This window comes from Salvelinus sp. IW2-2015, linkage group LG26 (genome assembly GCF_002910315.2).
Source record: "Salvelinus sp. IW2-2015 linkage group LG26, ASM291031v2, whole genome shotgun sequence".
NCBI lineage: Eukaryota > Metazoa > Chordata > Actinopteri > Salmoniformes > Salmonidae > Salvelinus > Salvelinus sp. IW2-2015.
This window is the reverse complement of record NC_036866.1, coordinates 7,618,802-7,638,030: the sequence shown is the minus strand read 5'-3', so window position 1 is coordinate 7,638,030 and position 19,229 is coordinate 7,618,802. Positions and strand designations below refer to the sequence as shown.

General features: G+C 42.9%; 1 protein-coding gene across 1 annotated transcript in view; it reads right to left on the bottom strand.

The window, feature by feature from the left end:
* LOC111952600 (rab GTPase-activating protein 1-like) overlaps nt 1-19,229 on the bottom strand; it is a 159,056-nt gene that overhangs the window by 84,368 nt on the left and 55,459 nt on the right.

Here is a 19,229-nt window from a genome sequence, read left to right as displayed (position 1 = left end):
AATTAAACAAAGCGCAGTACCATGGCAACATCAATCTGGGTCTGGAGGAATCTCGTTGACAGGGCCAGTTGTAAACAGTTTGATTAAATTAACGGCACGTCACTACTAATTTAAGACGCCATTAGTCACCTAAAGCCAGTAAATAAGGTTAAGTCTCCTCTCTACTTCTTCAGATGAGCCAGTTCTCTGATACAATGTCCTTGGCGTCTCTGTCCGTGCCACTGGCTTGCTGTCACACTGCTCTCAAAGAAAGGAACAGAGATGAAAGGGAGAGAAGGCAGAAGGTATGAGCAACGATTTGAGTGTGTGTGTGCGCATTGGTCAATGACATTGGCAATGTGTGTTTGTCTGCGTATGTACAGTGGAGTCGACATTATTGCCACCCTTGATAAAGATGAGCAATAATGACTGCATAAAATAAACCCATTTAAATAATGAGCTGTATTGTACGCTCAATAAAATGTGGGGAATTATATTATTCTACACTAATACAATTGCTCAAAGAAAGATTTTGTTTAACAAGTAATATTTTTTTCTCTCAAAAAGATAGGGGTAAAAATTGACACCCATAAAGATGATTATAAATAGATAAATGATTTGTATTTGGTCCCATATTCCTAGCACGCAATGACTACCATCAAGCTTGTAACTATACAAACTTGCTGGACGCATTTGCAGTTCGTTTTGGTTGCGTTTCAGATTATTTTGTGCCGAATAAAAATGAATGTTAAATAATGTATTGTATTTTTGGGAGTCACTTATATTATAAATAAGAATGTTTCTAAACACAATCTACATGAATGTGGATACTACCATGAATACAGATAATCCTGAATAATGATGAGTGAGAAAATTACAGTGGGTTAAAAGGTAATAACCCAAGACATTACAAATAACAGGGGAGGTTAGCATGTCTTGGGGGGTATGATATTTGACACTTACCTTCTCACTCATCCCTATTCACGATTCATTCAGGATTATGTGCAATAATGGTAGCATCCACATTACTGTAGAAGTAATATGGGACAGATATATGGGACAAATAATTTCCCCATTTTATTGAGCATACAATACAGCTCAGTATTTGAATGTTTTATTTTATACAGTAATTATTGCTCATCTTTAGCAAGGGTGTCAATTTCGGAACCCACCGTATATGTGAAATGTGGGCATGCGTGTGTATTCTTTATCATTTCAAAAGAGGGGGCTATTTTTCTTGTGTGGCGCTACAGACTAGGGCTGTTGCGGTGACCGTATTACCGCCACACCAGCGGTCACGGCAGTTAGCAAGTTTGGTAGGCTACTAATGACCATCAGCAGCATCTGAGCTTGGAGAAGCCTAATCACCGTGACAAAACGGTCACATGAATTTGACTGCCTTCATGACTCTGGTACTCCGCCCTCTATTGTCCCTCTAATCACTCTGATATCAATACAAATGTAATCGAAAATCTAATGAAAACACATTTCTATAGGCTATGCAATAGCGCAAGAAAAAGTGATGGGCTCTACTAAAAAGAGGAGGATCCCATCAGCTTACTATAGGTTAGGCCTACTATATTTATTTCTCTACTTTCCTAATATTAAGCACATTACTTATATTTACAACAGGACAATAGTCTACCTGGCTGGCATGAAATGAACCACGCAAAAAGTGTCCTCCAATTATTTTTTCCCGTTGCCAGGTGCACAATAATGGTTTATTCTAAATCAAAAACAAATCACACATTTTATTTATTATACGTAAAGACAAGATTAAATCAAGAATAGTCTGATGGGTGACAATATTAGCCTTTTACTTGATGCAACCAAATACTAATTGAGTGTATGTAAACTTCTGACCCACTGGGAATGTGATAAGAGAAATAAAAGCTGAAATAAATAATTCTCGATACTATTATTCTGACATTTCACATTATTAAAATAAAGTGGTGATCCTAACTGACCTAAGACAGGGAATTAGGATTAAATGTCAGGAATTGTGAAAAACGGAGTTTAAATGTATTTGGCTAAGGTGTATGTAAACTTCCAACTTCAACTGTATATTATCACTTGTGAATGATGCCCAGCATAAGAAACAATGCCTTTTCTTGTGACTTCTTCGAATCATAGTCACACACCTCATGTAGACTAGCCGATAGGCCTATATGTTTTAATAAGGTTTGTATCACAACTGAAGTGGCCAAATAACTTCTTAAAATTAATCACATTAATTTGCTTTACAAGGGGTGTAGAGCCTAACTGGCATACATAAGCAGCGTGGGAGTTTCAAGTTTGGGGAAGATCATTTTCACCATTAAAAACACACATTTATAATAAAAGCATTACATGCATAATTGCATTTGCGGTAACTTTTGATAATGGTGTTTTCCACTAATTGAATATTTGTGCTTATAGCTTATGTGCACATTGCTAGATTAACATAGGCTAGTGCTTTTGCTGTTCGTTAGGCCTACTCATCTTGTTGGCTGACAAATTAATTGTGGACAGTTCTTCCTATATATATATATATTTTTTTTTTCACCTTTATTTAACCAGTTAGGCTAGTTGACAACAAGTTCTCATTTGCAACTGCGACCTGGCCAAGATAAAGCATAGCAATTTGACACATACAACAACACAGAGTTACACATGGAATAAACAAAACATACAGTCAATAATAAAGTAGAACAAAGAAAACAAAAAGTCTATATACAGTGAGTGCAAATGAGGTAAGATAAGGGAGTTAAGGCAATAAATAGGCCATGGTGGCAAAGTAATTACAATATAGCAATTAAACACTGGAATGGTAGATGTGCAGAAGATGAATGTGCAAGTAGAGATACTGGGGTGCAAAGGAGGAAGATAAATAAATAAATACAGTATGGGGATGAGGTAGGTAGATAGATGGGCTGTTTACAGATGGGCTATGTACAGGTGCAGTGATCTGTGAGCTGCTCTGACACCTGGTGCTTAAAGCTAGTGAGGGAGATATGAGTCTCCAGCTTCAGAGATTATTGCAGTTCGTTCCAGTCATTGGCAGCAGAGAACTGGAAGGAAAGACGACCAAAGGAGGAATTGGCTTTGGGGGTGACCAGTGAGATATACCTGCTGGAGCACGTGCTACGAGTGGGTGCTGCTATGGTGACCAGTGAGCTGAGATAAGGCAGGGCTTTACCTAGCAGAGACTTGTAGATAACCTGTATCCAGTGGGTTTGGCGACATATGCTATTCTGTTCTTCTGAAATAGACAAAAAAAAAATCATATCATGCTTCTTTAGACCTATCTAAAATAAATAATGGATTTATTGTGAAGGTGTATGCTATATTACATGGATTTAGACGTTTTAAAATGTAGGTGTTCCAAAAGGTCTGCACCGGTGGCTTGTGTGGAAGACAGGAGATGCTACATGTGTTTGTTAATTAACAGTCAATTACCGTGAGACTGACAGTTATTTGCTTGATAATCACAGGCTGACCAAATTTGGTGACCGCCACAACCCTACTCCAGACCCACTACCATCATTAAGCATGATGTACTACTGTACTGGATGGTGACTGTAGGAACATTATGTGGGCATGGGGTGATCTAGATTTACCAGGGTCTCAAAGACCATCCTCACCAATACAATCGTATCATAAAGAAACCATTCAAGAATCTCTTTCTCTCCACACACACACACCTTTCCACTCCCTCATTATAACATGTCACAGAAACATTGTCCCACCAGGTCAGAATCCCCATGAACCACAGCATGTTATGATTCATAATATAATACATATGCAAGGATTCAACAAAACAACTGAAGCAGGATAAGGTCAGAGTGTAGTGTGTGTGTCTGTATGTAATGCAGTCTTGCTAGTCGCCCGGCTCTCTTTGGAGTAACTGTCTGGAGAAAAAAAGGGAGGGTGTGTGTGTGTGGGGGGGGGGTGAAAACAGGGAAAGAAAACCAGAAAGAGAAACAAAAAGGAGAGAGAGATTCTAATTGCAGCTTGTGGACCTGTTGGGAAACAAGGCATTACACTTCCCCGCGAGCAACACAGGCAGGTAACCCATTTAGCACCCCAAAATAAAGTGCTGATTTTGCCAAGTCAAGCTAACACTTCCACACCCATCGCCTCATTCCCTAACAAGCTCACACTGCAACCAGAGCTGGTGGTAACTAAGTCACTCAGGTGCAAACCTCGAATGCCTCTCACACCTCGGGCAAGATACACCGGTGAATTGGGTACTACACAGCCGGGTATACTGAGGTCAGCACCAGTAACTGGAGATGCTGATACTAATAGTGTTTGAAAAAGGTGTTATACACGAGATAAAGGCTGGAAATTATACTCAACTCAAACACCATTACACTGCATTAAATAAATATGAGTCAAATGCTGCCCCGAGGAGGGCTGAGTTGTGTGTTGTGTGTCTGGAAAGACCAGTCATCTAAGCTGCAATCCAGGCACAGTCACTAGTTAACAGTGCAATGGATCGGATCTTGCTCTGCCCCACTGTCTAGCCATCTCTCTTTTACTCCATTTGTCCTTCTCTCTCTTTCTGTGTGTAAGAAAATGGATCTCATATGTGGCGCGGTGTCGTAAAGCCCATGGTTCCTGACAAATAGGCTCCATAAATAAGCAGAGGGAGCAGGGGGAATCCAAATGGTCATTTAGTCACAAACATCTGTGAAAGAAGCCTGCCTCAGGCAAACAAGCGAAGAAGAATCAGAGCGGGGGGGGGGGGGGGGGGGGGGGGGGGGGGGTCAATATGCGATGCCGTCTGTCCTCTCACTGTCATTCATTTTACTGGCGTAATTACTAAGGCTAATTCGAAGCTAGTCTGACTTGGAGTTTTCTRTACGGGTTGACGGATCGAGCCCAGCTGTTTGCGTTGGCCAAGGCCCAGTCAACAAGCTACTGCTTGACCCTGACAGAAGAAAAAGACAAAACCGATGACCTTCAAGCCCAYTGATCTGAGGTGGGCTCACCTCTGCGGCACACCAGTGGATCACTTAAAGCCCTGCTGGAAGGTTCCACACAGGCTGGTTGTGGATCTGTGTTGCTATGCTATCGTCTGGTCTAAAGCAGTGTTGCCCAATCCATCTCTGGAAAACTGTTGCAGTTATTGCACGATTGTTCTATTCCAGCACGTGTGTTTCCGCTCAGCAAAGGCTTGATGATTGGTTGACGTGGTGAATCAGGTGTTCTCGTGCTGGTATCAAACAAAAAGGTCCAACGGCTGTTGTCAAAATGTTGAATAGGTACTCAGAGTAAATAGGGGATTATTTACTTGACCATGAACATGCTTACATCTGGCCACACGGGACCATCAAAGCCTTGGTCGAGCAGACCCTTAAACAAGGTTTATGTAATGAGGATTTCAGACGCTCCTGCTGGGGTGCAGTGATGCTTCTCTAAACCTCAGAGCTGGGGCTGCGTGTGGACTCTGACGCAGACAGGAGAAGAAGCAGTCAGAGCCCATTAAGCCCAACCTGACAGCCAGTCCAATCCGTGTGGAGAGAGATCCCGGCTGACAAGTGATGCTAGCATCCTGTCGAGAGACTCAGAGATAGCCACAGTAAGCCAGACAGCTAGCTGCATTGTGCTTATGGAGACAGATCCCCCTACTCTGGGCTGACGTGGGTGCACTGCACATTAGATACAGCAAAAGTTGATCCAAAAGTTCCTGGGTAGCCAGCTGGGTATTAAGAAATATGTGCATCCAGTTATCAGACATGTTGCAATGAGCAAGTGTGACTAACTTGTCCTGCCTATTTGTGAACGCTTTGGAACGAAATGGCCTGACACACTGCTGATGGGTGCAGTTAGGTGTCCCCCGCCCAACATATGTTCCACTTAACACACAAAGCATGCTTCTAGAACTTTTCAGAAAGTTCTCAGTRCTGTTGTATCGAATAGAACATTGCCGGGATCTCTTGTAGCCTGGTCGAGGACGAGAGTATGACTGAGGCAGACAGATGGGCATGTCTTCACCCATCCTCACACCCAGCTGAGTGGAACAGCCCTGTCACCAGCAGACCACCCTGCTGCGGCATGACCCAGATCGCAGGGGGATGCCAAAGTGCTCATCACAACCCCCCCCCCCCCGATTGAGAACGAGCAAAGGCAGTGTAGTGCACCACGCTGGAGAGCAGTGCCTCAGATGAACAGGCAGCATGGTGTGTCAGAGAGCATCTCTGTCTGGGGACTAAACCTTGGCACGCCTCCAGGGAAAGTTCTCCTGGGTCAGAATCTGAAAGGAGTGGTTGGATTGGAAACAGCCATGGAAGTCATGAGGTACAGTCAAATGCATTACCATCACAATGAGTGGCACAGCCAGGAGTTAAAACGTTAATATCAAGTGTCTATGTTCTCCCATTCTCGCTTATTTACTCCAGTCCCCTCAGTTCATCAACTGTCCCTTTAGGGGTTGTCTCTCAAAAAAAGGTGTGAAACAAAGGTGTCCCATTTTCTTTCCCCACTATAAAAGCTGGCAATGCTGATATCACACTGGGCAAAAACATTCCACGTCATTTAAACAAAAACATTAAATGTGATGACGTTGAATGAACCAGAAAAACGGATTGGATTTGCAAAAAGCCATCAACGCAAGGGAATTGTTTTTTTTCCACCAAACTTAACCCAATTTTTAAAAATATATTTAACATTGAATTCAACCAAATGTACAGTACCAGTCAAAAGTTTGGACATACATACTCATTCAAGGGTCTTTATTTTGACTATTTCCTACATTGTAGAATAATACTGAAGACATCAAAACTTTGAAATAACACATATGGAATCATGTAGTAACCAAAAGTGTTATAAATATCAAAATATATTTTATATTTGAGATTCTTCAAAGTAGCCACCCTTTGCCTTGATGACAGCTTTGCACACTCTTGGCATTCTCTCAACCAGCTTCATGAGGAATGCTGTTCCAACAGTCTTGAAAGAGTTCTCACACATGCTGAGGACTTGTTAGCTGCTTTTCCAACTCATCCCAAACCATCTGAATTGGGTTGAGGTTGGGTGATTGTGGATGCCAGGTCATCTGATGCAGCACTCCATCACTCTATTTGGTCAAATAGCCCTTACACAGCCTGGAGGTGTGTTGGGTCACTGTCCTGTTGAAAAACAAATGATACTGGGACTAAGTGCAAACCAGATGGGATGGCGTATCGCTGCAGAGTGCTGTGGTTGCCATAAGGGTTAAGTTTGCCTTGAATTCTAAATAAATCACAGACAGTGTCACCAGCAAAGCACCCCACACCATCACACCTCCTCCTCCATGCTTCACGGTGTGAACCACACATGCAGAGATCATCCGTTCACCTACTCCGCGTCTCACAAAGACACAGCGGTTGGATCCAAAAATCTCAAAACTTGGACTCATCCGACCTAAGGACACATTTCTAATGTCCATTGATCGTGTTTCTTGGACCAAGCCAGTCTCCTCTTCTTATTGGTGTCCTTTAGTAGTGGTTTCTTTGAAGCAATTCTACCATGAAGGCCTGATTCACACAGTCTCTTCTGAACAGTTGATGCTGAGATGTATCCGTTACTTGAACTCTGTGAAGCATTTATTTGGGCTGCAATCTGAGGTGCTCTAATGAATTTATCCTCTGCAGCAGAGTTAACTCAGGGTCTTCCTTTCCTGTGGCGGTCCTCATGAGAGCCAGTTTCTTCATAGCGCTTGATGGTTTTTGCGACTGTACTTGAAGAAACTTTCGAAGTTCTTGAAATGTTCCGGATTGACTGACCTTCATGTCTTAAAGTAACGATGGACTGTCGTTTCTCTTTGCTTATTGGAGCTGTTGGTATTTTATCAAATAGGGCTATCTTCTGTATACCACCCCTACCTTGTCACAACACAACTTATTGGCTCAAACGCATTAAGGAAATAAATTCCACAAATTAACAAGGCACACCTGTTAATTGAAATTTATTCCAGGTGACTACCTCATGAAGCTGGTTGAGAGAATGCCAAGAGTGTGCAAAGCTGTCAAGGCAAAGTGTGGTTACTATGAAGAATAAAAAATATCAAATATATTCTGATTTGTTTGACACTTTTTTGATGACTACATGATTCCAAATGTGTTATTTCATAGTTTTGATGTCTTCACTATTATTCTACAATGTAGAAAATAGTACAAATAAAATAAAAACCCTGGAATAAGGTGTCCAAACGTTTGACTGGTAATGTATAACTTAATGAGCTGGATTGCTTGTCTTTGCAATTAGTTAATTTTTGTTTGTGCTCATTATCACAATTTGCTAGCAGCTTCTATGGAAATTCTCTAGTATTTGTGCTAAGTTTGTTAGCATTCTGGTAATAGACGCCCAATGTGCTTTTTTGCACTTTTAGGGCCCACTTGTGTACTAAGCCGGTAATACCGTAAATCTTGGGATGAGATACCGCCCAACCCTAGCTCTTACCTCTGGCCAAACATCTGTGGAGGAGACCTGGAGCGAGGCTCCCACTGTTTATAGAGAGAGAGAGAGAGAGACCGAGAGAAGAGTAGAGCCAGGTGACTGACAGAAAGAATATTACTGGGCCTATTTCTTCCCTGGGTAAAATCTAACACTCAAAGCAGCCCATAATTAAAATTGACAAACAGTTGCATTAGCATGATCACACAGTCCAACCTTAGAGGACCAAGCAAATAAACGCTGAGAGGGAGAGATGGAAGTGGGTGAGAGAAGGGGACATAGGGGAGAGTGGGAAGGAAAGGTGGGGTGCCTTTAAAGCCTTGCCAGAGTAGAGACAGATTAATCTTGTTCATGAATTATGCATGTGTGGCGCTGTGTGTGATCGCGCTGAAGGCCTGTTAAGTGTGTCGTGGGGAGAAAACACAGTGCATCTACAGACCTCACAAGTAACCGTCTTGAACAGTCATTTTTAGCATTGAGAGAGAGAGGGTTTGCATTCTTTACTTCTTGGTACTCTGGGCAGTGGCTAAAGAGATGTTGTGACTTAAGTGACAAACCAGATGGCAACACGTGACATCCCTCTTGGCACACCTGGATCTCCATGTTTAATTTCTCCCCCAGGCCACCGTAATATATTCTGCTGATATTCAGACAATAGCATTCCGTTTTTAAAAATCAGTGACATTTGTCCTATTGTCGTGGCCAGGAATTTTGGGTGATGTCCCTCGGGTGGGACAACATCTGGTCGCCTTGACAGATTGCAAACTCATCTGTCTCCGTGTTGACATTGATGATGGCCAATGAGAGGCAATGCATTCGAATTCATTCGAAACTGCAGGCCCATTCCAAGTGGAGTGCACTTGGCGCCGACTCCTCCGAGTGATGCATGGTGCTGGAGCAGGTTAGGAATGTGGCCAGACTGAAGGTTACAGGGCACCAGATAAAGTGCACCCCCCCAGGCACCTGACATTTCTAGAGTTGTGTTTATACCAGAGGACATGGGTTGTGTCCCTTTCTCCGTAGCCACAAAGTCTGATTCCACAGCCACATTCRGCCACAAGAATGACATCATTACATTTTTTAAGAGACAGCGCACACTTTTCTAAAATAAGAGATTGCTTCTTCAATGCAAATTTCGTTGATCAGTAAAATAAAATGTAATCCTAGCAGTTGCCAATAAAATAAGTCCTAAATGGATTGTCATCTGTATACATCGCTGTCTTCAAAAATTGTCATTTTCTTTTAAACAGAGCAGTAGCTAAGTTCATCTGTCTGGATCAAGTGCCATTCTGCCACTAAACAAATACTTTTTTTTTTGCGGTATCATTTTGGTATCAAGTATCATGATGGTATCGAAGTCAAAATGATGATATCGTGACAACACTACCTCCAGTACAGACACACACAGTGAAGGTTTCAAAGCATGTTCGACAAGAAAGTCAGAGGGAGACTGCTGTGCTGAAGTAGGCCTTGTTTTTTTATTATTACAGCACTAACACGTGAAAAATCCTAAAATCAGACAGACATGGGCAAAATTATTTTCAAAAGCACACAATTATTTACCGACAGTAAGAAAAGCCATAATAGCGTTTAATAAACAAAGAAAATATTTTCAACAATTATTTGAAGMGTCTGAAAAACACATGAATATTCATATACGTGTCAATGTCAGTATCTTAGAAAAATCTAATAGGCCACGTTAAAATCCAACAGCAGCAAAGAGGACCTGAACGAATGTGGTCTGGACTCCGTACAGGAGGGTCATTGTGTCAGAGACGCTGTAGAAGGAAAGGGAAGTGGGGATGCCTAGTCAGTTGTACAACTGAATGCCTTCAACTGAAATGTGTCTTCCGCATTTAACCCAGTTAACTCTGAATCAGAGAGGTGTGGGGGGCTGCCTTAATCGACATCCACGTCATCGGCACCCAGGGAACAGTGGGTTAACTGCCTTGCTCAGGGTCAGAACGACAGGGATTTGATCAAGCAACCTTTCGAAGGAGCTCCTGCCTTGTGGTCCAAGTCAATGACTGACCATTCATTCCTATGTCAAGACTAAATAGTGCAATGAAGAAGTTGGTAAAGATGGTGACCAATGGGGACATAACATGCGCAGTTTGAGCTTCTCCAGGAAGTCCGGCCAACTAAGTGCTGCCCCCTCTCATTGAATAACTCTAGATGAAGGCTGACCGGGGTACTGCAGGCTGCCATTCGCATCTCAATTATCCCTTAGAAACTTCTTCTGTGTGATTTTAAAATAAATCGGTTCAAGGACATACAGTGCATTCGAAAATTATTCAGACCCCTTGACTTTTTCAGCATTTTGTTACGTTACAGCCTTATTCTAAAACTAGAGTCAATCCACACACARTACCCCATAATGACAAAGACAAAAACAGGTTTAAAAAATAAAAAACACACCTTATTTACATAAGTATTTAGACCCTTAGCTATGAGACTCAAAATTGAGCTCAGGTGCATCCTGTTTCCATTGATCGTCCTTGAGATGTTTCTACAACTTGAGTCCACCTGTCCTGTGGTAAATTCAATTGATTGGACATGATCTGTCAAATGTGGGATCTGTCTATATAATGTCCCACAGTTGACAGTGCATGTCAGAGCAAAAACCATGTTCACTCTGACAGAGCTCCAGAGTTCCTCTGTGGAGATTGGAGAACCTTCCGGAAAGACAACCGTGTCTGGAGCACTCCACCATTCAAGCCTTTATGGTAGAGTGGCCAGACGGAAGCCACTCCTCAATAAAAGGCACATGACAGCCTGCTTGGAGTTTGCCAAAAGGCACCTAAAGAACTCTCAGACCATCAGAAACAACATTCTCTGGTCAGATGAAACCAAGATTGAACTCTTTGGCCTGAATGCCAAGCGTCACGTCTGGAGGAAACCTGGCATCATCCCTACGGTGAAGCACGTTGGAGAGAGCATCACGCTGTGGGGATGTTTTTCAGCGGCAGGGACTGGGAGACTAGTCAGGATCGAGGCAAAGATAAACGGAGCGAAGTACAGAGAGATCTTTGATGAAAACCTGCTCCAGAGCACTCAGGACCTCAGACTAGGGCAAATGTTCACCTTACAACAGGACAATGACCCTGCCAGAGGCCAGACTTAAACATCTCTGAAGAGACCTGAAAATAGCGGTGCAGAGACGCTCCCCATCCAACCTGACAGGTTGAGGATCTGCAGAGAAGAATGGGAGAAACTCCCCAGATACAGGTGTGCCAAGCTTGTAGCATCATAACCAAGAAGACTCAAGGCTGTAATCGCTGCCAACGGTGCTTCAGCAAAGTACGGAGTAAAGGCTCTGAATACTTACGTAAATGTGGACCCGACCAAGAGGGGAAAGTTTGTATTTTGGACCCGGACCCGCTCAGGACCCGGGTCGGGTCTCAGATAGACCTCTAGTTTGTATCATTGTGGTAGAAAGAGCAACTAGAGTCAGTGCAGCTTAAAGACCAGGATTGCGCATTGTCCAAACAAACTCTCATCACCGTCTTTCCTGCTGAGCCCTTCATAAGAGACTGCTACAGTATATAAGCCCTTCCCCACTCCAYCTCCCAGTAGCAGGCTCCAGACCCTCTGTGCACTGTACCTGCTAGTAGAAGGTACATCTGTATGAATGTTCAAGATAGGAGGACATTCTAAATGGCCGTTTAACACTCTCCACTCCATTGTAGCTTTCTTGGAGTTATATTTACTGTGTGTAGCACACAAACATCCTCCAAATAAATGCATCCATGAATGAAGAACAACCCAGCTATTTCTGAGCGGCACAAAAACCCATGTTAATTGCGCCCTATTTTTAAACTTCAAATAAACTATAAAAAAAACTTTCCTTGCAGAGTGCGGCTCAGAGTTGCCATAGCTACCCTACTTCAGTGAAGTCTTGGGCTGCTGTAAGGAAGCGCTGGAGACCATGCTGAAACATCGCTGGAGACAGAATGCTGAACCATCAATTCTCCATATTACACATACAGTAGGTATGCACATGTACATACACAAAAATACAAAGTACACCCACGCACAGTATGACACAAACACAGATGCAAGCATACCATTTTCAGGGGGAATCAATTGGCTATTTGTAAACATGGTATTGAACCTGAACTGACCCTGTATCTAGGTAGCTTACTTACTGTTATTTATATTTCTCATGTGTTTTTGTTCCACATGATTTTATAGTACTACTGATATTCATTACTGCATTGTTGGGAAAGAGCTTGCAAGAAAGTAATTTCACTGTACTGGTGCACGTGACAATAACACTTGAAACTTGGATATTTGAATATGTTCTAACACGTTTGGATGCCAATTTCAGAGAGATGGCATCCTAAAAATATTATAACTAGATCTGACTGAAGGACATCCAAACACCAGTCAGCTAATATAGTGTACCGGGATGTAAACTGACCACAACCACATTCAATGATAAACACCTACTTCAAAAGGCAATCTGAAAAAATAATCCACAGCCCTGACCCAGCTCCAGGTGGAGTGGGCTTTGGTGACTAGACACAGACGGCAGCCTTTGGTATAATTGTAGAGATAAAGTGGAGATCACCCTCTGCTACCTCTCCTCCTTTCTCTGTGACCTCCTTTCTTTGCTGGGTGTCATTAGGTGTGAAATGAGTTCCTAAAATAAAATTGTAAAAAGTGTGTATTCCAAATGGCACCTTATTCTCTATGTAGTGCCTTTGACCAGGGACAATGGTCAAAACGAGTGCACTATATAGGGAATAAGGTCCCATTAGGGATGCACCCACAAGCTCCATTTAACCCGTCATGGCACAGCCCCAGTTGTGACCAAACCAAAGCCTACACTGACTGCCGTCTGCAAAGAAAAGGGGGTTTTCGTGCTCAAACAACGAGAGTAGAGATGCAGCCTTGAATTATACAATTAGAAACGCATGTGAATTGTGCACACGTTAGGTAGGATCGCATGAACACACAATCACACGTATCTCCTTGTTTCAGGTACATGTGAGCACTAATATGCATAATGACACAAAAGCATTATGCTTAAATGATGTGCTATGCTTAAACACCAAAAGGACACAGACACAATTATACTGCAGTAAACAGAATGTGTAGACACTCAGTGACTTGCCAAGCCTTATAGGATCTCTATACAAWCACCAGGCAGTGAAACCTACTAGAGGAAGATATTGGCGCGCGCACACACACAAACAGTGAAACCTACCAGCCAAGTCCAAAAGAGGAAGATACTGTAAGACAAACACACAATCTGTGCAGCCAGTGCCTGCAGTCATTATTATTGACGTAACACACACACGCTTGTGCATGTTCAGTTGCCCACACACAAACCCAGACAGACCATCCTATTATGTGCTCCAAGGCTGCAGTGAAAGTTCTCTCTTCACAAGAGACYAAAGTCTAGACAAACACGCTCTCGCGCTCCCCAGGGGAGGCGGTTACTGCACTCCTCCAAAGCGGCCACTTGTTGGCTGATTAAACGATGCTAAAACTCAGTCAACTCCTTAAGGAGGCGGCCACTGAATTTTCACTCTTCCTCCATCCCCTCTCTCGCTCCCTTTCTCTCGCTCCCTTGGGCCTTCATAACCTGTTTGTTCAGCCTCCTAATGACATTAGTTGGTTATTCCATGGCTGGGGGCTATTTCTGGCCCTGGGACACATGATCCCCCTTGGCTGGGCTTTTCACAGGAAAACAATGGCCAGAGTCAGATGACGCAAGGCTGGCTGGCTTCTGCTAGGGGAAAGCAGTGTGGGGCTGCAGATAGGGGGAAAACACTGCAGATAGTCACACACTCTTTGCCCACGAAAATATGGAAACATGGGTCGTGTTCAATGGGTCATATACATTGTTTCTAATTTTTGATTGATGTACCTGTACATACTCAAAATACTGGATGCTACACACAGTCCAGCACACAAAATCCCGACTACCACAATCCCGACTACCACAATCCCGACTTAACTAATTCCAAAACATTCACGTGTTGATCATCCTCTCTTGGTATCCATGACAACGCAAAGAGAATATTATCTGAACAAATCAGACAGGGGCTTTGATAGATGTGCTCTGTAGCCCTCATCAAAACAAAACCATTCCAATGAAACTAATGACATTAACATAACCAATCACACCATTTGTTGTCCTTTCAACTAAATAAACAGCTACAAAAAAACTCCCAAGACAACAGTTAAGCTTCTGTATACTAATAGAATACACACTATTTTTCTCTTATCTCCATCTCAGCAGCCTATATTTCATTTCTCAATCTTTTCCCTCCCTCGAAAGCGTGCATGTGTGTGCGTGCTCATGTGAGAATAAACAAAAAACACAGTTCTTTTCAAGCCAATCTGGGAGACAAAACAGCTAGGGAAAACATCCCCCATTCCCTATGTAAATACCACCGCCGTGACACTGGCCTTACTGACGCCGCCTGAGGGCTGCTCGTCTGTCTTGTGGTATTTATAGGTTGTTTATTCATTATTTAATGTAATAACATTTGTATTCAAATTCAAATAAAGTTTATTGGTCGCGTACACAGATTTGCAGATGTTATCGCAGATGTAGCAACATTGTGTTTCTATCTCCTACAGTGCAGTAATAGTACCTAGTAATACACAGAATACAAAAGTCCAAATTAAGAAATATCAGAACGAGCAATAGACACCCTAAGTAGGGGGAGGGTGGACACAGAGTTTGTCTATCTGTGCGTTAGTCTGTCCAGGCTTAGTCCACCTGAGGTTTAGCAGTATGCTGGGTTGGAGTGAAGAACCAGAGGGAATGAAGGAGGGAGAGCGAAAACAACATCTTCTTCACCTATGTCACAATCTATCACTCAAATCACTCAATGGCCATCACTATACCTCACAAGGCAGTACACATGACCATAGCAACAAAGAATAGGAAATATGGAAATACAACTACATTGTGTTTMCAAACGCTGTACAGCCAATCTCTCTCTCCAGAATTTTGTCGCTCTCCTATGTTTAGTCTCTCTCCATCACTCTTTTGCTCTGCCTTTCTCTATATTTCTAGACTAATGTTTTCTCAGTTTCTCTTTTTCTATGTGTCCATCTCTCCGAGGTTGGCCCCCGCCCTACGGAGSTGTGGGGATGTGTGCGCAGACGGGGGGCTGAGTGCCTACAGTCAGGCAGGGCACAGGTGCCTGGCAGCTAGGGCTGATACTGAATGAGGTTGGCATCCGCACTGATACACTGCCAGTGGGGCAGAGCTATATATAATACACACGCAAAATAATTACATATTCTCATCAGGCTAAAAATATCATTGTGTCCCTTATCACCAATAAGCCATTTTGAATCCCTCCCATTCTGAAGAGATACGAACATTACAGCCATATCTGTAACATTGCCTTTCTTCCCTTATCAAGAGCATTGTGCCTAAATAATAACATTGGCCTAAATGGGTTTTCATAAGGGAGGTAGCCACAGTAATACAGATGACATTGTACTATAGGGGAGAAATTCTGAAAGTGTGTATCTTTTTTTCCGTACTGTGAACCTACATTGTAAAAGACAACACAGAAAGACAGATGATGCAATTGGGACCGAATTAACTATTTGCCAGAATCCAATTATTTTTTTTATAATGGAAAGTTCCCTATGCTTCAGCCACACATATGCATCCACTACCATACATGCCATTTTAGTGTTGTTGTTTTCTATAAGCTATGTAGTACTCAGCAAAGAGGGCACTAGGAAAATTCCAACCCAGCAACCATAGATGAGAACTACCCACTGGGCACATCTTTGTTTCAACGTAATTTGTCAACATAGTGTGACTTGGAATTACTGCGTAAAATACATTGGATTTGAAAAAAGTMATTAACATAAATTGATGTTTTGAGGGTGACATTTCGACAACAGGATTATGTYATCATGGTAACCTATTTTCAACAGGTTCATTCCATTTTCCCAGGAAATGTCCAAACCCTCTTCCATCTGTTGACAGTGAGACACAGTGATAACAGCGATATCACTTTGCATGGGACCCCTATTGAAATACTTCAGAAGTCTTCCATCCACAGCACTTTACCTCTGTAGTATACTGTATGTGGTGGTTGGGTTTCACGCCAACACTACGCCCCTCATCTCTCTGATGTAACCCACACGGGCTTCCAGATGGTGCTAGCTGGCGAGGCGGGCATACGAACAGCCTAATAGCGGTGAGTGGGCAGCTATCAGCGCACGTTAGCGTCAACAGACCGCAGGCCAATCATCTGTCATCGCCAGTCGCGCTCAGGATTGGCAGAGAGGGATACCACACACAGACAGGAGAATCCTCTGAGTTTGCCACTCCTTCAGAGATATCATAGGATTATGGCGTCCGTTGTTTGGCGTGGACGGAGACGATCAAGGTGAAGTAGGGATGGTTGCAATTGTGGATAGGAGCAATTGTGTTTAAAATGGCAATCTTAAACATAGTGGTCTGGAGGTGTAATTACAGTGCCCAATCCCAAATAAATTTTCACATCCTACCACTATGCACTTTAAAACAGATCTGTAAAGATTGGATAGGTATAAGGAATACGGTAAAAGCTCCAGTGTACCGTGTAGGACATTGGTATTCAGAGTCGGGGGAACTCCAGTTTGGTCGGCAACTAAAAAACATTGAGTACATATTATTGTATGGGGAAAATATACWAAAGTTTGAGAAAGATCATTTGAAAAACACATAGAATAAATGTATTTATTGGTTTCTTTTCATTTTGATAAGGTTATTTGTTTATGTAAAAATCTACGTTTACGGATTTTAAGTTGTGCCATAAGATTTGGGGTGGGGTGCGGTCACGGGMAAATTTTGGGGTAAAAATGATGTCCACAGAAATTCTGCTGGAAATGGGGTCCCCGCAGAAAAAGTTTAAAAACCACTGGTTTAGGATAGTACGATGGAATTTCCACCAGATGGCTTTTACTTCTGGAATCCTCTCAGATCTACACAAGTGCCATGCGGTAGAGGGATGAGTCCTCTTATTTTCGGTAGAGGGATGAGTCCCGGCTCTTATTTTCAAGTGGGCAGGGTGGTGGAGTTGACCCGGAAGTGGCTCCGACGTTACAGACTTCACCTAATGTGAACTGCTAGATACTCCTGCTGCTCCTTCATCACACAAGACACTCCTGCAAAGTTATGGGCTCGAGCACCTGTTCGGTTAAACACACGCCAAGCCTTTCAAAAGGAGGCAGAGGTGCTCCATGTAAAATGCATGGGGTTGGGTATAGTGGTGGTGTGTTTGGGGGGGGGGGTGTTATGCAGAGTAGCCATTAAAGCTGTTCGGAAGGCATGGAAGAGGGTTGTGAATAGCTAATCTCCGCCTCTCAGAAGGGTCCAGGTGTTCATTCTTGCTGGTGCACCGAGTGTGCCACTCATCAGGAGCACCGGCGTTAGATGGGAGGGCGAGGTGCAGCTACACTGATTAATATTAAAGGGAATTTATAATACAGTAGCATGGAGAGGATTGGGCCATAAATACTCAGCTCCTCTTGGTTTGGTCTTCATGCATATGGATAAAAGGCGTGAAGTAAGAACAAACGTTGAATGCTATACGCTGGGAAAGTGAGGGATGAGAAAGGGCAACGAATGGTTTAAGGGAAACTCATTTGTGTTGACTAAACACGACAAACCTCAGCCGTGTAACACAGTAGTAAAGACTGAAAACATCGAGGGTCAGCATGTGTCGAAGAGACAACTGAGCAACATAAAGCATAGCAACAGGTTGAGCTAATCACATTGGCCTTCCAGAAAAATGGATGTTGATAACGTGACCTCCTAGTCTGTGGTTTAATGGCAGGAAGAAAAAGGGCTTAACAAAGGTGTGCTCTGTGCCGTAACAGAGGCCTAAAAATACCCTCTATGGAATAATAACCAGCATGCAACTTCCACTCACAGCTCAACCCGGCAGGTTAGCACCTTGCTAACTTAACATTAGAATGTGTGAGCGTACAGGTTTCTCCCGAACGCTATGTGTGAAGGCTGTATCAGCGGCTAGGCAACAGCCACCTACTGAGCGTCGTTGAGTCCAGTGTTACCCAGTTTAGCCGCAGAAAAATAATTTCCCTAAACCGTCTGAATAGGTTCAACGCCTGGTTAATCAAAACATCCTCCGGAAGGGGAATAGCGTGAGCGTAAGCCACTTGACTGGTTTAACAGTTGAATGTATATATTTCAACAGGTAAATTACTCCTGGCCCCAGCTTTCCTCAGTGAAATAAGACCCAGTGGCAGCAAGGCAATAATGAAGGTGCTGCCAAATAACGAGCGCCTCTGGGCACTAGTGACACAGTGGACATCATCTACAATGTCAGGAAAGGGCAAAGTACCTGCATAGCCTCAGTCTGCAATGTCCATTAGAAAGGTACATTAATGGTCAACCCCCTAAGGGTACGGTAGCATATACAGGTGTACACATGGTACACTCCGCTTAACCTCTGCATGCATGATGACAAAAGAATCCCAAAAGTAAAGAGTTTCAAATGAAGCTTCATTATCATGACTTTCACGCAACTAAACTTTCCTTTAACTATCAACTAAGGAGAAGAGAGAACATTTTAACTTTGATATGTGGTTGTCTCGCCTATCTACCTTAAAATGGACTGCACTGACTAAGTCTCTCTGCATAAGTGCACCCACTAAATAAGTTGCATGTAAACATGTAGAGAAGTGGTCGTTGTTCAGTCTATTCATGATCTCCCGAAGACCAAAGACCTCTGTGACCAGACAAACATTTGACTTGCTGAAGGGAAAAAGGTCACATTATGTTTCCTCTATCTGCGCATAACTTACTTCCCTTCAGAGGCTGCAGGCAGAGT